The sequence below is a fragment of the Sus scrofa genome, chromosome 7 (assembly GCF_054392235.1).
Source record: "Sus scrofa isolate SSC_HxYL_T2T_F1_AM1 chromosome 7, Sscrofa_HxYL_maternal_Yorkshire_Landrace_v2.0, whole genome shotgun sequence".
NCBI classification, from domain to species: Eukaryota; Metazoa; Chordata; class Mammalia; order Artiodactyla; family Suidae; genus Sus; species Sus scrofa.
In genome coordinates, this window is record NC_139389.1 from 411,177 (window position 1) to 429,038 (window position 17,862).

The 17,862-nt window shown below is 53.1% G+C and overlaps 1 long non-coding RNA gene across 2 annotated transcripts; it reads right to left on the bottom strand.

The window, feature by feature from the left end:
• Positions 1-10,470: 10,470 nt before the first annotated feature.
• Positions 10,471-14,647, bottom strand: LOC146401121 (uncharacterized). 2 transcript variants are annotated; one of them, XR_014809404.1, is made up of 3 exons: positions 14,001-14,623; positions 13,661-13,806; positions 10,471-12,907 (listed from the first exon to the last, which is right to left on the bottom strand). It is a non-coding gene; the product is annotated as an uncharacterized LOC146401121 (long non-coding RNA). The 2 variants fall into 2 exon arrangements; XR_014809405.1 differs by having other exon boundaries at positions 11,298-12,907; positions 13,661-13,794; positions 14,399-14,647.
• Between the last annotated feature and the right edge of the window lie 3,215 nt (positions 14,648-17,862).

Consider the following 17,862-nt stretch of genomic DNA (forward strand, 5'->3'; position numbering starts at 1 on the left):
TCCTTCCTTCTTTTCCAAGCGGAACAAATGCTTCTGAGAAAATCAGAAGCTCCTTGTTCAAAGAGAACCCGGTAACTGCAGTGACTGGCTTTCCAGACGGTGACAGATGAAAGCTGCCTCCCCCAGTGCAGAAAAGTGCCCAGCGCAGCAGGGGCCCCACTTTGCCTTCTGGTGGGACTCTCCTGGCAGGTAGGCCAAGGGCTTGCTGTGCTCAGGCCAGAAGGGGACCCTGTGGGCCACTGCTTGCCCCACCCCCTCACACACCTATGCACACCCCATGGGCACACACGCGTGCAAACACACATGCACACGTGCGCACGCCCACACGTGCACACGCGCTCTTAAGAGAAGAATGAAAAGGTGAGACTGTTTGAAGGTGCCGGTCCCTGAGAGAGCAGCACGGGGGGCAGTCAGCCTTGGGGTCCCCCTGCAGCTCCAGGGCTTTGGCGTAGCGTCCCTTTTGTCATAGCCCTGTTTTTAGCCCCCCTGCATCAGCCGGTCTTCATCTTCAGCAGGACTAGGTGCTCAGAATGCTGACAGCAGCATTCTAATTTTTAAAACTTCTCAATTGTCACGCCTCGGTTGCAAGCTGTGCTTTGCTTTCAGTGGCTCTTGAGATCATCGGAGGCCGTGTAACCAGAGAACGGTGCTTGGGAGGGTCTGGGCTTCCTCCTCTCCTCTTGTCGAAGTGAGTGGATAGTCTACACTGGCAGATCTTTGGCCTGGACTCTGTTAGGGGCCTGATTCTCTTGGCCATTGACCATTTTTGGTCTCTATTTCAAGAAAGTGTTCAGAAGAGTCAGCTTATTTTCTCAAGAACAAGAAATCAGGACCTGGTTTATTTTGCCTCGTGCTTTGGATAAACTAATCCAAATCAGGTGAGCTGTCAGTTGTAGACAGTTGGACGTCAGATGCAGAAAACCAACACAGAGACCAGCGATCCTGTGCGCCAACGTTGTGCGTGTACTGCATTTTCTGTCCAAGTCATTAAGTGTCAAGAGAAAGCCCAGACGAGGCGAGGTCGCACACTTAAGCCTTCATTCTTTTGTTTTCCGAGGCCTCACTGAGCAGTGGGCCTGTTCCTGCGCAGCCGGCCCGGCCCCTCTGCTGTCATATCAACCTCCCCGCCCAGACGCTGCGTTTTTGTTGGGAATGGTTTTGAAACGTTAGGAAATAAGTTCTGTTGGGCAATTCCTAAATTCAGCTGTGCGTGATGTCTGTGAAGGAGGCAGCATACACGCCGGAGTCACGCTTCCCCACCCGCCGGAGACAGCAGCCCTCTGCCAGAGGGGAGGGTTGGTCACGAGAAGTGGCTTTGCTGGTTCTTTTTAAAACTATCTTGCTGCTTCCTATTCAGACAAGAAATCAGCAACGTGCTAAAGTTTAGTGTTGACTCGAGCAGAGTGGAAATGATAGTGGGAAATATTAGAAATATGTTATTTCTATTTTTAAGACTTTGTACACATAGTACAACCTGTCTTTTCCCATATCTGTTCTGACTTCACCACAGAAGGCACATCTCCTAATGGACTATATCCCAGGCGGCATTTATTTTCTTAAGGTGTAATTTAACCTAACAAGACAGACACAATGAGAGGCCGACTGCTAGAAAAAAATGACACGGAGGTGAATAATGTGACTTCCTTTTAACACGTTACGTAAAAAGTAAAATGAAAAAAAAATCGTAAAGGAAATATATTTGAATTGACGCAGTTGCTGAAGTTCTGCTAGCTCGTTTTCTAAATTTTTTGGGTCGGCAGGGCTGCAATGACCCTGTTCAGCCCTGGATTAAACATGCCCCACGGCCGTTCAAGGTCAAGTATCTCCTTTGTTTAAACTGTAATCTTTTCCTATTTTACGTGCTTGATTCTATTACGTGTCTATATTTTTAATAAACATGACTTTCCTTTAATAGCTTTTCTTAAAGCGCCTAATTGAATGTGTTTTTTAAACAAGGGAGCCTCAGAGAATCATTATGAACCTCAAATACATACGTGGAAAAATACCATCATTGTGTATGAAAAGCTACGTAAACGGGAAACGTTACCGGTGTCATATGCACAGCCTTTCTTATAGTTTCAAACACGTAAGCAGCAGCACATTAAACACCACAATCATGTGTTCGGCTCACATCTGTATGTTCAAAATAATGTCATCAGCCATACCTGCATCGTCCAATCAGATAGCTTTCGTCTTTAATGCCCTTCATTTTAAGACAAAATGTGTATGGAAAAGAAATCCTAATTATGAATTATAGTGAAGCTTTCATAAGTTTGTTCACCTGAGAAGTCAGACACCTTTACGTATTTATTTGTATGTGAAGATATGTGTCCCTGTCACTGATGTTTTTTTTTGACAATCTAGTGCTATTTCCAGTTTATAAAAAGTAGCTCCGAAGGGCAATGTAATATTATTGTTTGATTAAAATGAACAGAAGAAATTCTTCTTACTGCCTGAATCAGTTGCTCAAACTAAATGGCACAGACACGTTTTGAGCTCGGACTCTGGGATACAGCCACGGCGCCTTTGCTCCAGGAAACGCTCTTACCGTCTCCCGTGGCAGAGATGCAGACAAGGCAAAAGGGAAGGCCGGTCTCACGGTGGAGACAGTGACGGAGATGCTGTGTTCAAGACGCAAAACTGGGAGTGTGTTTGCCTTCAGCTGGCACGCTTTCAGGGAGGTGAACTAAAGTAATTGTCTTTGATAACTAACATTACTTAACGTGTGCATGTATTTTCAACCATTCTAAATTTTTCTTTCAAAATATTTCATGGAACTGTATCAGATGTTAAAAACTCCCTCTGTATACCCTTAGTTCAGAAGTGAAAGATGCACACAGCCAGGATGAAATTGAAAGTCAGTTTTAAGGTGTAAATTCTCTAAGCTATGTGCGTAAATTCAATTTTTGCCAAAATTGTGTTTTTACAGAACTTCACTGAAATAGATTCCTCTTTGAATATTAGGCAATACAAAATTTATAGCAGTGGTAGATTATTAGAACAGCATGGTATAACATCTTGATAAAATTAAAAATTCCACTGTTAGCCTCCTAGTCCTGAGGAGAAACGCCACGCAACCCAGATTGTGATTTGTGTGCAAGTCCAGTGTCGCCGCCGTGAAGCTCTTTCATATGTGTCCTAATCCAGAAGAAAATTCGAGCCAGCATGTCTTAGGAAGATTTAGACAAGGACAGTCAATTGCTGAATTTTACCAAGTAGTTTTGAGTGTTATCCCCTGTTTAGCTTTCATTTTTCTGGTAACTGAGCCCATCACTCTTTTCTTCTTTTGAAGGAGAAAGTAAACTTGTCTTTTTAGTTTCCTGCAAAAACAGGCATTTCCGAAGGCTTACATTTATTTAGTGGCAATTTATAAACGCCATCCTGCAACTTCAAATGGGGTGCCGTTTCCTTTTGCTGGTGGGGACTGGCTTTTCTTCCCATTGTCCTCGTTTGAAATGGAAACGCTGCACTGCTGAGAAAATGCCATGAAAATATAACCCACTGCATTCCAGGAAAATAAATAAGCAAGGCCACCCAAATTTTCAATTAGTGCTTGTGCAGAACGCAGGAAACGGCGAGAGCCCGGCCCGGCGCCCTAGGCGGGCCGTGGACACAGAGGCCGGAGGGAGGCTGGAGAGGCTCCCACGGTGTGAGGTGGCCCTTCTCCAAGGAGAGCTGCAGACCGGCCGGGCAGCGAGACGCCGGGGCCGGCCGGGGGGCATCGCGTCTGCCGCGGCTGCGGCCAGGCTGCTGGACTCGGGGCTGCGTGGGGAAGGAGCTCTTGAAAGCTCTCGTGGCGTCTAGATTTCAATCAGAAGCTTCCCGAACGTCCTCCATGGAGCAGCCCCCCGTGTGCGGAGTCTTAGCCGCTGGAAACAAATATTCCGGACAGTTGGTGAAAAATATGACATGCTTATGATTTAAAGTGTCGGGCCTAAGGGTGGCTAGTAGCCGGGGGGGGGGGGGGTCACCAGCGAGCGCCAGTGTCCCCTGAGTGAGCCCTCGGCCGAAGGGGGAAGGCTGTGCTTTGCAAGCGCCTTTCCCTAAATGTGCTTTTCCGAACGGCTCAGACCCCCCGTCGGAAGGTGACCCTGGAGCCCGCAAAAGGCCAGCTGCGTTCTCCGGGGCTCGAGTGGCGGCGGGGCTCCGGCGTTTCTCCTTCGCTTGCTTTCTGTTTCACTTCTCGGATTTCACTGCAGCACTTGGGGAGGACGGAGCATCCTGCTCAAGCCTGTTGGGACCGAGGAAACAGGGCTGGCTTTCCAGCCGCGCAGTGTCGGCCGAGCTCACACACGAGCCCGTCGCATTTTGAGGGATTGTGTCTGTGTGCTGGGTCTTCGTGCGTTTGGGGTCAAACCGCGCCAAAGCCTCGGCTCGCCCGCAGCCGCGCCGCTGCAAGGTCGGGGCGCCCGCACGCCGCGTTCTCGCCCCGGGGCGGAGGCGCTGGGCCTCACGCGCCGCCGCCGGGCCCGGAGCGACCTCGCGGGCCGCCCGCCGCCGCGCAGGCTCAGCCGAAGCTGGAACACCAAGTCCAAACGCGGCTTGGCTGTTTCGGGAAGAGCAAGGCTGAGCGATTGCTGTCCACGCAGGGGCGCGGTCACAAAGCGGCTCTTCACCATCTCACAAAGCAGTTCGTGGGCGCAGCGCTCCCTGCGCGCCGCTTCCCAGGCGATTCCTCCTCGTTAAGAGCGGCTTGGCAAATCGGCTCTCTTGTTAGGTTGGAAAGGCTATCATTTCCTTTCCACCGTAAAATCAGGCATTTTAGTTTTACTAACACCGTGGCCTTTCCCAACCTTGAATTCCAACGGGTTAGGAGTGGGCTCTTTAGCCAGTTTTCCCACAAAACAGGGAAGGGGGGAAAAAGACAGACAGAAAGAGCCCTCTGCAATAGCTTCAAAGTATTCATGCCTTTAGATTCAGTAAGTTCAGCAGTTTTCAGCCAAGGGAGACGGGGACTGAGTCCCGTGGTGACAGGAGCCGGGGCTCTTGAGGGTGTCCCAGCCCCCGTTTCCTGCCCGCACCCCCACCCCAGTTTTGTTTCTGGACACGCACCCTCGTTTCGCTTCATCTCTCTTTTCTCCATTCACCTCCATCAAACCTGCTTCCAGGAAATTATCTAATGGATTGCCCCAAAAGTGTAAGTTCCTCTTAAGTTTTAACTTATTTATTCAACAAATGTCATCGAGCACCACACTTGGTGAGGTTCCTGAGGAGACAGAATCGACACTGGTGCTTGTCCCCGGACAAGATACCAAAACAAAGCAGCGTGACGCAAGGCTTTGGGCAGAGTCGGAAGAGACGTTGATACCACGTGGACCAAACCTCTGATTTTTTAGATGAAAACGTGAAGGCCTAGAACCACACTGGCAGGACCATATTTCCAGGAAAGCTCAGCGGGAACCTTCTGGATGGCTTCGACAACCAGTTCTTTCTCACGGGTTGAGGTAGATGGACTGTTGGCCAGGGTGCTCCCTGCTGCCCCTCCTACAGGCTCCCGGTCCCCCGGGGCCAGTCTTGCCTTGGCCTTGCTTGGACGGTGGAGCAGCCGCGGAGGAAGCCTGAAAAGCCACCACGGGTCCTCCACCGTCGCCCCCCTCGTGCAGGCCATCTGCACGTTTGCACTGAAGGCAGCTTCTCCAGCCTGGGTCCTGGGAGGAGGAGTGGGTGGGGAGAATGCATCACGGGAGTGAGAGAGAAGCTCTACTTACATCCTGAGGTTCCAGGCTTGTTTGTCACAGAAGCAAAGCACAGCCTCAGCCGACCCTGCCTCACTGCCAAAGCAGAGGTGGCGTCCACGCGTTTTGCACAGCTTCTCCACGATCGATGGGAGCCACTGCGGACACCACCCTGCTGCTTCTGTGCACTGGGCTCACGGAGGGCGGACACCACAGGCACGGCTTCCGCAGCCCCCCCAGGAAGCTTGGCTTCTGCCCCCAGCCATTCCTGGGGCCGCCTCACCACGGGTGCTTCGATTGACTGAATGTCAGAAGCCTCAGCTGAGTTGCTGTGAGGAAAGGGGTCTCCAGAGAGAAGGGGAAGTCAGCTTTCTCTCTCGAGTAACTTCTGGAGCCTCCACCTGGGCCAGGTGTTCCCGGAGGTCAAAGCCAGAAAGAGACACCAGGACAGATTAGAAAATGATCCGTTGATGAGATCCCAGTGGGCAGGCACAGCGCATTCGCGGGGATCAAGAAGGCCCTCTAGGAGGAGGCGGCTTTTCCGCTGGACTTTGAAGAAAGAGCAGGAGCTCAGCTTTAGAGAGCAGGAAAGGCTGTGGGCCCCGGGGGTCCCCAGTGACGAGACCCCCTGGAGGAAGGCCTGGAATGTGTCCTCAAGGGTGCTGCCTCTTCCAGGATGAATTTTTTTTTTTTGGTCTTTTTGCTATTTCTTGGGCCACTCCCGTGGCATATGGAGGTTCCCAGGCTAGGGGTCCAATCGGAGCTGAAGCCACCGGCCTACGCCAGAGCCACAGCAACGCGGGATCCGAGCCGCGTCTGCGACCTATACCACAGCTCACGGCAACGCCGAATCATTAACCCACTGAGCAAAGGCAGGGATCGAACCCGCAACCTCAAGGTTCCTAGTCGGATTCGTTAACCACTGCGCCACGACGGGAACTCCCAGGATGAATTTTTGACTCAAAGCATTAACATCAGGGCACGAGCTGTTCTGTGTTCTGTTTAGATGGGAGAGGAGGTTCTCTTCCAGCGTCTTGCTGGCAGTTTGGCTGGAGTCCTCTCTCTTGTGCCTCCTCCTGGACACTGTCCCCTGGGCACAGGGTGTCTGGCTGGGCTGTGGTCCTGAAATCCATACAGCTCTCGACACAAACCCTCAGTGAAGAACAAACCAGCCTTTTACAAAATGCGGAAACCATGCACACTCTACGAAGTGAAGGAAATTCGGGCCCGTCTTCAATGCGAAGAGAAAACTCAGGATCGCCATCCGGTTCGCCCAACACTTGCAATGACTTCCAGAGCTCAGTCTGCTTTCCCGAAGAGCACGATTCACAGCCAAGCTGCACATGCACCCACGTGGGACTTTACAAATTCATCGGTGACAAAAACGTTTAAAGACTGGAACAAAGCAGTGCCTGGTTGTCCTTTGAAATTGATTGACAACCTATGGCTGTATTTCGGCTCAGTGTTTGAAAACAACGTTCACAACAGCCTGAGTTTCTCGCCCTGCTCCAGCTCACGAGGGGTCGGTGGGCATCGTCCCTGAATCGCAGAGCCAGAGTCAGAGAGTCGGCCCTTGCAGGGCCGGGCTCTTTGGGGAGCATCTGTCTGCTGGCCAGCGTGCAGCTGGCGGGAATTACCCGGGTCTTGGTAAGGCAGAAAGAACCACAGCAGTTAGGAGGCTGGGGCTGTCTAGTCCAATACAGGCTTTCAAGAGGTACCAAGTTTATTAGCATAAAACTGGCCGGAACAGTTTACACAAACACGGTGAATGGACACTGTGTAAATAAGCGTCCTTTGCTGCCCCGGCGTTGGAGGCAGAGTGATAAATGGAAATCGATGGAAATGGACCTGGAATCCAAGAGGGGTGCCCTGCTGCCTGGGGCAAGCGAACCACTCCCCGCCTCCCTCGTGTCCCCACGTGCTGAGGGGGTGACGCCTGTTTCCCAGCATCCTGGTGTCAGGCGCAGAGCAGATGCTCCTCAAGGAGGACCTGTCCTCTCTCTCTTACCAGCGTGGGCATTCAGCGGGCACCTGGTCAGGCCACCCGCTTCTCGGGCTGCTTCCTGGGGAGGCGGCTGCCTCGGGGCACCGCACCCAGTACCCTCGGGGGCCCCTGGACCGCCCCTCCCCCGCCTCTCGCTGAAACAGAAACCCGCCCTGGGGCCTGTTGAGAGGTCACGGCTCAGGGCCGTCTCCATAGAGCAGTTCTCTCTGAATTCAAATTTGTCACCATTCTCCTTAGAGGGAATGAGAGAGAAAATGAATTTAATTTAGTATAAAAAAATAAACATTTCTGGGTGCTGGAAACGTCTGTGGTGTTTTAAGAGCTGTTATCATTAATCAGTCAAGCATGTTTACCCCGAGCCCTGATGGCTTATGGAACTGAGCCACTCGCCCGAGCCCTTCAGCAGAAATGCCACCGCCGCCGAGACAAAGGTGCACACGTGTTCCCAGCGATGCCCACGTGCCCGCCGGCTCGCAGACATGCCTCTGTCCCGTCCCCTGGCCCCAAGGTTTAAGGTGGGCGAAAGAGTGGTCGGGAGAATTGCAAAGCACTGCCCGTACCAGGGCTACCTCACGGCTCTCCGTCGGGGCCAAAGCATTTGCTTGTGGTTTTGTTTTCATAGCTTCTCCTGTTGCTGTTTCGAGAGGCAGCATCTTCTGTGAAGTCTCTCTATGCCAGGTGTAAACTAGCCAGGGTGATTACTACCCTCAGCTAACCCAGCACGTGGCATTTGCCCGGGGAGAAGGTTGCTCAGGTGCAGGCTCCCAGCTTCTGTGGTCCAACACGGGCAGGGGAGGGGGGGTTCTGCATGGGGAGAAGCAGTGAGCTTGTCCCAAGGGCTCCTTCCATGTACAAAAGAAACTTTCCTAAGAAAGGAAGGCAAAAAGAAGCCCACTGCAAAAAATGGGAAACCTTAAAAATGAGCAGGTTTCCTGCTTAGAACAGAATTTGGCCTCTAGTAAACATGCATGTATCAGTAGCATCACTGCTCTTATGCTAAATTAAACAACTAGATGAATTTGGTGCCAGTTCCTGTGATGCGGGGCCCCAGGAGTTCCACCTGGGAGGTGTTACATGGAAGGTGGTCATTAGACTTCTAAGCAGAGGTTGCGCTGCATGAGGGAATCTGGGGTTTGCCGGGGAAAGGGCAGAGCTAGAGACGCAGATCCGATCTTCCAGGTCCTGGAGGGCACCCTGAATGTGCGGATCTTGGGCAAAGGAGGAAGCGCCAGGAGGAGGAAGAGGCCCAGCCTTGTCGGGGGGAAGTCAGGCAGGAGGCCATCAGGTCCCCCCCAGTGGTCGGAAGAGCTTTGAGGCTTGACCAAGGAGCCACAGTGACTTGGAGAGGAGGGGCTTCCGGCCTCGAGGTCAGGAGCCCATGTGTCGTGAGCATGAGGAGCAGGGAGGGGAGGAGCCCTGGCTGTCTTCACGGCGTCCGGCGTCCGGCCTGCGGTGTGAGAGCTCTGCCCTCAATCCTGAACCCTCGCCTGGCACATCTGCAAGGACCACAGTGTCTCGTGAAGATTGAGAAGCAGCAGTGACGGTTCAGGTGCTCAGAACTGGGGAAGCCACTGACGCTCATGTAACTGATGCAGACTTGACTCAAAGAGGTTTGTGGGTGGAACCTGGAAGTGGGGGGATGCCGTGACCTAAACCCAGTCTGTAGATTGTGCCTCAGCTCAGGCACTTCTCTCTGCCAGGCAGTTGACTGCCTCTTGGTGGTACCGTGTCCGCTGTGACCGACGCAGCCTCCATCCTCTGACTCATTTGTCTCAGGAATGGGAGCCAGTTGAAGAACTGGGGTCTCTGGGGGGACGGTCATGGGGCCACCAGTGTCCAGAGAGGGGGAACCCAGCAGATCCCGGGTCAGGTTGGGGACCGAGGGAGACTCAGGCATGGACCTTTATCTGTGCCTTGATCTGTCCAATAAATATGGTGCTTGGCACCTGACCCACTGGTGACTGAGCAAGCAGAGGTCCCTGATGCCACTTGCACACAACTGATGAGGTGACAGATGGTAGGGAAGGTGCTGAGGGGCTGCTTCGACAGGGTGTCTGAGGGGTAGCAGGGGAGGGGGGAGCTGGCAATGCGGGACCACGTGCACGCGGAGGGGCAGACAGGGCACGGGCACTCGGGGTGCGTGTAGAGAAACCTGGGCCGAGGTGGCCATGGGGAGAGGTGTATTTTCTTCTAACTGGAGTGGGCAGCCTCCGAGGCAGTGACCTGGGAGAGGATTAGACTCTGTCTACACTTTAGAAGGTTGTTCTGGCCGCAGCTGAGGTGGATGGTGGAAGGTGAGCCAAGGCTGCTGCAGGAGCAGGCTGGCGACGGCGGCGGTGCTTTGGCACCGGGGCACCCGCGGTGGAAATGGCGAGGACCTGGAAGATCCAGGGTTCGTGTGGCAGAGAAGCCGTGGGGATGTGCTGTTGGGTGGGTGTGCTTGCCTGGATGCTGTGGAGATGGTGTGTTTGGAGGGTGTGACTACTGGAAGGGCTGCGGCGCCCCCAAGAGGCTGGACAGGAGAGGACCTACAGCAGAAGAGAGAGGGCTGAAAAGGCCAAAGTTGGAGAATGGAAGTTTTCCCTTAATTTTAAAGGTTTTAAACTTCTGCACAGATATAAGGTATCTGTCTTATGAATTTGTGGAATAGACAATTCATAATTAAAGAATTAGCTTTTGTCTTTCTGCACCATATTAAACACTGTCTCTGAGCAGAAATTACCACAACACTGGAAATCAACTAAACTTCCATAAAACTTTACAAAAGGAAGAAAACACATTCTCTGATAGTGACGTATTAACATTAAATTTTTAATGGGGGAGTTCCCATCGTGGCGCAGTGGTTCACGAATCCGACTAGGAACCTTGAGGTTGCGGGTTCGGACCCTGCCCTTGCTCAGTGGGTTAAGGATCCGGCGTTGCCGTGAGCTGTGGGGTAGGTTGCAGACGCGGCTCGGATCCCGCGTTGCTGTGGCTCTGGCGTAGGCCAGTGGCTACGGCTCCGATTTGACCCCTAGCCTGGGAACCTCCATATGCCGCGGGAGCGGCTCAAGAAAAGGCAAAAAGACCAAAAAAAAATTTTTTTTAATGGGCAATTTAAAGAATGATGATTCAGATACTGCTCTAGAGATGTGCCACAAAGTAAACCCTCTCGTTATATTTCTAGGGGATTAAGGAAAAGAGTGGGCTCAGGCAGTAGCAGTACAGCCCTCCAGGGTTTGAAAGTTCACCCTGAGGCCTCTTGTGCAGACTTCTGAAATGCCCTGTTTTCGCCAGCTCCCAGGGAGCTGCCACCAGAGGGGGCACATCCGGAGGAAGCACTGAAGGAAATCTGAACAAACTCCCCTCCTGAAGCCTCCGCTTACTCTCTGCTCCTTCCCAGGTGGCCGATGTGACAGCGATGGCAGATGTGGCAGCAATGGCAGATGCTGACGCTGGAGCTTGAGAATCTTGTCCTTATAACGTTTCTCTTATGAAAGGAATGCGAATATTTCTCTTGTAAAAGCGTGTCTGTTAAAAACATTTCAAGATTTTTAAAGCTTTTTAGAGACATAAGTCCCTAATGTCCGCAGAGGTTTAAAAATGGAACCAAAACACGACATGAAACAATGGTATGAAATAACCCGTCTGATGCGCCATGTCCTCTACCGGCCTTAATGGGAAATAAAAACACCAGCTTTAACTGCAATTTCGTTGTGGAATTCAGGCCAAGGGGAGCCTCTGCTCCTTCTTACCCGGCTGTTCCCTGGCTTTAAACATTCAACACGTTCCCAACCAAGAAATGCACTTTCTCCCCTTTCGATGCCTTTCTGTGGTTCCTTATGATCGTTTGCAGAAAGTTCCAGGCTCCTGTTCACCTCTGCCTGCCGTTTCCAGACCCCTGTGGTTTCCTCGCCAGCTGTGGGTGTTTCTTGTGTGAAACCACAGGTCAGCACAGAACCGCAGAACTGATCCTGACAATTAGAACTTCAGCCACTGTCCTTGGGGTTTTCAGAGCCACAACCAGCCCAGTCCATACCGAAGTGCAGATCCTAAACCACTACCATCCGATGCCTGAAAGAGTCGCGGTGCTCCGGGGGTCCTGGTCAGCCTTTCTCAGTTCTGCTGAGGGGTGGTGGGTGCCCCGGTCAGATGGTACTATCTCAGACGGGAGTCCCGGGGCCGTGAGGACCCAGCCGCCTTCTGCAGCGTCCCCGGGGCCTGACCTTAGAGCAGGAAAGCGCCCTTCCCAGGCTAGCAAACTGACGTAGTGGCCAGACCACGAGGGCTGGACAAGCCCCCATTGCTGCATCCCTCCCTCGAGTTCCTGATTCCGCAGGTTGGGGGGGGGGGGTTAAAGAAAAGCTGCTCGGCTGGGATCGGACACCAAGGAAGGGGGCCACTTCCCCAGGGTCTCGCCGTGGGGCAGACACCGGGCTCAGCTCTCACCACTGCAAGGAAAGTGGGGGTTTTCAGCCCTGGAGCAGGTGGGGCCGGTGATGGAAAATTACCAGAGGAGACGTCACGTTTGGGGGCTCTGGCCGGGCGGGCTTCCTGCTGGAACTGGACACACGGAGGACGTGGAAGCCAGAGGTGACGGCCTGGCTGGAGTTTGGCTCAGGGGAACTGGGTCGGGGGCAGAACTTGGTCCAGGTGATGGGAACCCTCTTGGTCTGGGAACCTGCAGGTCGGGAACATGACGAGCTCCGTCAGAGAGGAGGACCTCGTGTGACGGGATCCGCTCCCCCCGAAAGAGCCAGCGTGGCTGTGTCCCCTTCGGGGTCTGCTTGTGGAGCGAGGGCCTCATCTGCACCAAGTCAGACGCATGCCATCCGCCAGAGGCAGGGCTGTGGGTGAGGACGTGGAGGGCGTGGGGACGGTCAGATGGTCCGTGTGGAGGTGAGCCATCCTCTGCCAGTGACACTGTGACAGAGTTTAAGGTGCGACGGCTACCTGTGCTGTTTAACTGGGGAAGTGCTTGCCCCATGTCCCCGTTCATTCCTGTGAGGTATGGGTTTGGCCCCGGCCTCGGAGCAGCTGGCAGGGATGGTGGGGGCATGGCCCCATCGCTCCACGTCCATCTGGGCTCCTGGGCTCCGCACGGGGGCCACCTGGCCCTCACTCCCCAAGCCGCACTCCACGATGGCCTGGACTCTTCTCATCTTCTCATCCGTTTCTTTAAACACGCCTGGATTCACAGCTTCTAAGGTCACGCTTCTTACACAGGGTGGATGGTCCCTCTGGTGGGCTGTGAGAAAGCATAGCACTGCAGGTGGGAGCCGACTCCATGTGGCTTTGGTGGAGCCGGGACACTGTGGGATTCTGCTGGGGGCAGTGGATGCCCCCGACCCGCCCCCCACTCCTCTGGTTCCCCCACCTTGGGGTCTCTCCTATGCAGTCAGACCCCTGGAAGCTTGAAGGAGATAAAACCCCTGGGGGCAGGAGTCTGTGCACACTCTTCCCTCCAGCTCCAGGTCTCAGAGGAGGGTCTGGGGGGCACCCCCTGCAGGTCCTAGGTAGGGGATCGCGTGGAACTCAGCTCCCTCCCCACAGAGGCAGCAAGCTGAGCTCCAGCTGTGGCCTCCTTCCCCGTCTCTCTGCTCTCAGGGCACCAGGTCTTGTCTTAGGCTCTGCACTGGAGAATTCAAAACCAGGACCCAGAATACTCAATATCACTCAAAGGCAAAATAAGCAGAGAACAAAATACACAATAGCACTGAAAGAATTGGGGGTGGATCGGAACCGATGCTGCAGGCACGCACTTCCTTCCCAGGAAAAAGTCGGGAACAAAAGCTCTAAATTCTGCAGCAATTGTCTGCTGCCCGACTTTCTACTGCACGTTCACACCCCACACCCAGCACTTTGGCCAGACCCCACCTCTTTGCTGAAACTCCTAACGAGCAACTCCTGGTCAGCCAAACCCAGGGGAAAGTGGTGCATTATTTCCCCAGATCTCTGCCACTGCCCTTGGCAATGACACCGCCGTCTCCTGGAAACTCACTCTGCCTTGCTCTGGACACAGACATCGTCGTGCGCCCCGCCGTCCTTCCTCCACCTGCCGCTCACGTCCACTGAAGGATGGCCCCTCTGTCCTGCCGGTGCTTGTCCCCACTGTGTTCCACCGATTTGGACTACCTGGAATGTAGACTAAAAAGCAAAGCATTCTAAAAGTCAGTCTCCTTAATTCATAGGTTCATTGGTATAGGAATAGAGACGGGCTTTTGGAACACCTAGAAAATTCGTACTGGACCCCAGACGCGTGGCGCCTGCAACAAGGCAAGTGCAGAATGATTTGTCAGCGGGTGTGGTCTGTCCTTTTTGAACTGTGTGGAGGTAGCTACCTGTTTGACACCTGGTAAACTTCCCAGACGCTGATTGCATCCCGTGTCCTGTGCAAGAGACCATGGTGAAGGGGATTTAATCACGAGAATAATGATGGGGAAAAGTTGACACTCAAGAAATAAGATTAAATGTTTGAATAAAATTATCCTAGGTTCTTCTGAAACGTATCTGATCTGGAAAGCAAATGCATCTTCAATAGAGTAACTTTTATATGAGGAGATTGAAAAACCTATTGTAGCGTCCAGCGGCCGAGCAGGCAGGCATTTCTAGAGCTGAGGAGGCTCCAGAACCGGGTGTTGTAAAGATAAGCGGGAAGAAGCACAGCCTGGAGCTGAAAAAGACCCTGCCCCGTGACCCAAACAGCAGAGCCTGAGAGGGTGTCGCTTTATAAGAACACTTATCTTATTCCTAGGCGCTGTTGGTTTTGGTTATTAAAATTTACGGCCACACCCCGACATATGGAAAGACCTGGGCCGGGGACGGAACCCGGGCCTCCGCGGTGATCGGAGCCCCTGCAGAGGGACCCTTCACCCACGGCGCCAGAGCGGGAAGTCCGGAGGATCCGTTGTAAGAGTCATTTAAAATTGCTGTCCGAAGTAAGCAGAAACGTCCCGTCCTCTCCAGCAGTAAGGGATGTGTCACGGGCGGGGTGTCCCGTTGCTCAGAAACGAGGGCACCAATCCGTCCCTTGGCACGTGCCTCCCCTGCGGCCCCGCCCCCCTCGCCGCCCCCCACCCCCGCCTCCCTCTTCCCAAGCCTCGCGCTTTGCCCTTTGGCTCATGGCTGAGTTCCCGGTCCCGGCGAGCGCTTTATGGAGGTGTCGGGAACAGTGGTGTCACATAAAACGGATGGGCTCCTGGAGACCGGCCGTTCCCTCTCCCGCCACGGGCAGGTCTCCGAGCCGAGCGAGCCAAGGGCGGCGTCCCGATTTATAGCACGAGGCTCCGGATATTGAACGGAATACAGTTATGACACGATCGGAAATGAAATGCGTTTCAGAAAGGCTTGGAATGCCCACGGCGCTTAGAGAAGTTTGACCGGCTCGGTGCTGATTCCTTTTTCTCTCTTGCCTCGCGCCGGAGCCCGGGGCCGGGGAAACAAAGCCCCAGTCCTGCTTTCCGAAGGTTCAGTTAATACACTCAAGGCCGTTGTCATTCCCTCGTCAAAGATGGCCTTGTTGGAATGAGCACGTGTAAACTTTCCTTCCCGCTGCGTAGACCACGTGGAAAAACGCTCATTTTATTTTTTCTTTCGGGAATGAAATTGCAATCTTTCAACAGAACATGTCGATTGTGCCATCTGGCACATAATGTCTCTGCTTAAATTAGGCTCAGACATCAATTCAGTGTTGAAAGATATTATCCGTTGAACATTTTTTCACCTCCAAGCAATTCGAGAAAGCAGGGCAGAAAATAAGTTGTTTTCCTTTCTGAGTATGTGAATCACACAGATCTTGAAAGTTTCCTCCACACAGAGAAAAATTATAATTTATAAGTGCATAGCTGTGATCCACTGGGATTTCTCGCCCTGTAATTCTGTCAAAACTCCACTGTGTCACCGGAACCAGCCTGCAGGTTGAAGTGACTGTGTGTGTGCTGGGGGGGTCGGCTCCAGAGAGTGGATGTGTAATTAACTGAGGGTGAGGACTTGTCCCAAGAGTTGGGGTTTTGTTCAGACTCTTCTTAGTCCGGCAGTTTGTGAGTGCATGCTGCTGCCGAGAGTAAAACGCAGCAAACAGGGTGTAACACGCGGGCAAGGGCTGCACCAGGGCTGTTCGTGAGGCTCCGTAAGGAACCGAGTAAGGAACCGACCGGTAGTGGGAACTCAGGAGCGAGGGGGCCACCTTCTTCCTGGGGACGGAAGGCCCCTCATCACAACCCTCCCAGAGGAAGGCCATGCCCAGTTGCCTGAGAACCTCCCAGCCAGCAGCTTAAGCTCCAGCAACCTTGGCCAGCGCTGCCCGGAGGGGCTGGTGCACGCACCGCAGAACTGGGAAAAGCCCAAACATTTGCCACAAGTTGCCAGCCAAAGAGAGCTTTGACTGGAAGGTGAAGGTTCACACAGTAGAAAAATGGGGAAAAGGTAACAACTGGTTAGAATTTCTGCTTTCATTTCTCTGAGTGATTTTAAAAGTCATCTTTAAGTTTTGTTGTTTCAGTTGAGTATTTTTGTAAATAAGGAAAGAAAGAATGGGAATTTCCCATTGACGGGGGAGGAGAGCTCTAGGCCTCACCATCTGGCAGTGCTGTCCCCAGAACGTCGATGCCCACCTGCCCGTGGCGGTTGTGGCGCATCTGTCCACCACCTGGGGCGCCCAGGAGACCAGACAACAGAAGTGTTTTCACACCAAAAGGAGCTTATGAAGGCACTGCAGGCAAGCAAGCGGCGTCTTTAAGTAAGTCTAGATCCTAGCTCCAGCTCAGCAATAGATTCACAGCATACTTGGAAAATAGATGCCGAAAATTTTGCTACAGAGACTTTGCATAATCATGACAACAGTAAAGATAATCATGCTTTCTGTGGCCTCTGACAGTTCTCCAAGCACATCCCTGACCTATGCCATGCTTCCCTGACCGGCTGTGCGCTAAGGCAGCCAAGGACCCAGAACAGGGATGGAACCGGTTTGCAGCTGAAGCTGGAGCCCTGGGTCCGCTGTCCACCAGGCACACCGGCTCAGGAGAAGCTCTGTTACCATGGTCCTGATTTAAACTCACGGGTAACTTCTTGCATTTATAAAAACAAGGGCTGTGTGTCCGGGAGGCTGGCTGGAAAGTTCTCAGGTGCTGCTCCTGTGTCACTGAGTCGGAGACATGAGGACCAAGGAACAGGTGGACAGAAGCCCCTTCCAGGCTTCCCACCTGCTGCTACCGTGAGGTCTTAGCGCTTGGTAACAGTGCATTGGGGGAGCTGGACACAACCCTCTTGGCCCTGGGCCATCGAGAGAGAGAGAGAGAGAGAGAGAGAGAGAGAGATGGAAGGAGACAGTGAAACAGAGATGGAGAGAGACGGGGCCGGGCAAGAGGTTCAGGAGACCACAGGCATGTTGGCAAGGAGAAGCGGGACCCACACTCCTACTGGAAACGCCAGCGGAGGACACACTCTGAAGGACTGGCACGTCCATGTGCCTGGGCAAGAGTGTCTCCCATAGACCTCAGCATCCAGATGCTGGTGGCAGTGAATTGGGTCCTACTTGGAAAGAAGAATGCAGGCTAAGGAGCGATGGCAGCGCTGAACCCTCTGCCAGGTGGCCTTCCCGCCCTCATCCAGCCCCTTATCTCCAGGGTCAGGGTCACCAGAGCCACCAGGGGGCGTCTCCAATTTTCCCATTTGTTCAAGAAATTAATTTAAAAGTGGGTTAGAAGACTCAAGTTCAAACTCCTCTGTTTCACCTCTTCCCCTTGGTTCACAGCCCAGCAACGCCTCCCAGCTCCGTGACCACTGTGTTAGCTGCTGCCAAGCCCTACGAGTTACAAAAAATGATAGAGGAGTTCCCGTCGTGGCACAGTGGTTAACGAATCTGACTAGGAACCATGAAGTTGTGGGTTCAGTCCCTGCCCTTGCTCAGTGGGTTAACGATCTGGCGTTGCTGTGAGCTGTGGTGTAGGCTGCAGATGCGGCTCGGATCCTGCGTTGCTGTGGCTCTGGCGTAGGCTGGTGGCTACAGCTCCGATTGGACCCCTAGCCTGGGAACCTCCATATGCCATGGGAGCGGCCCAAGAAATGCCAAAAAGACAAAAAAAAAAAAAAAAAAAAAAAAAAGATAGAAATGAATTGCCCACATCTTCAAGGCTGGGGAAAGGCGTGAGCTGAAGAAATTCTCATAAAATTCTAACTCTCGTACAACTTGAACTTCCTGCCCTT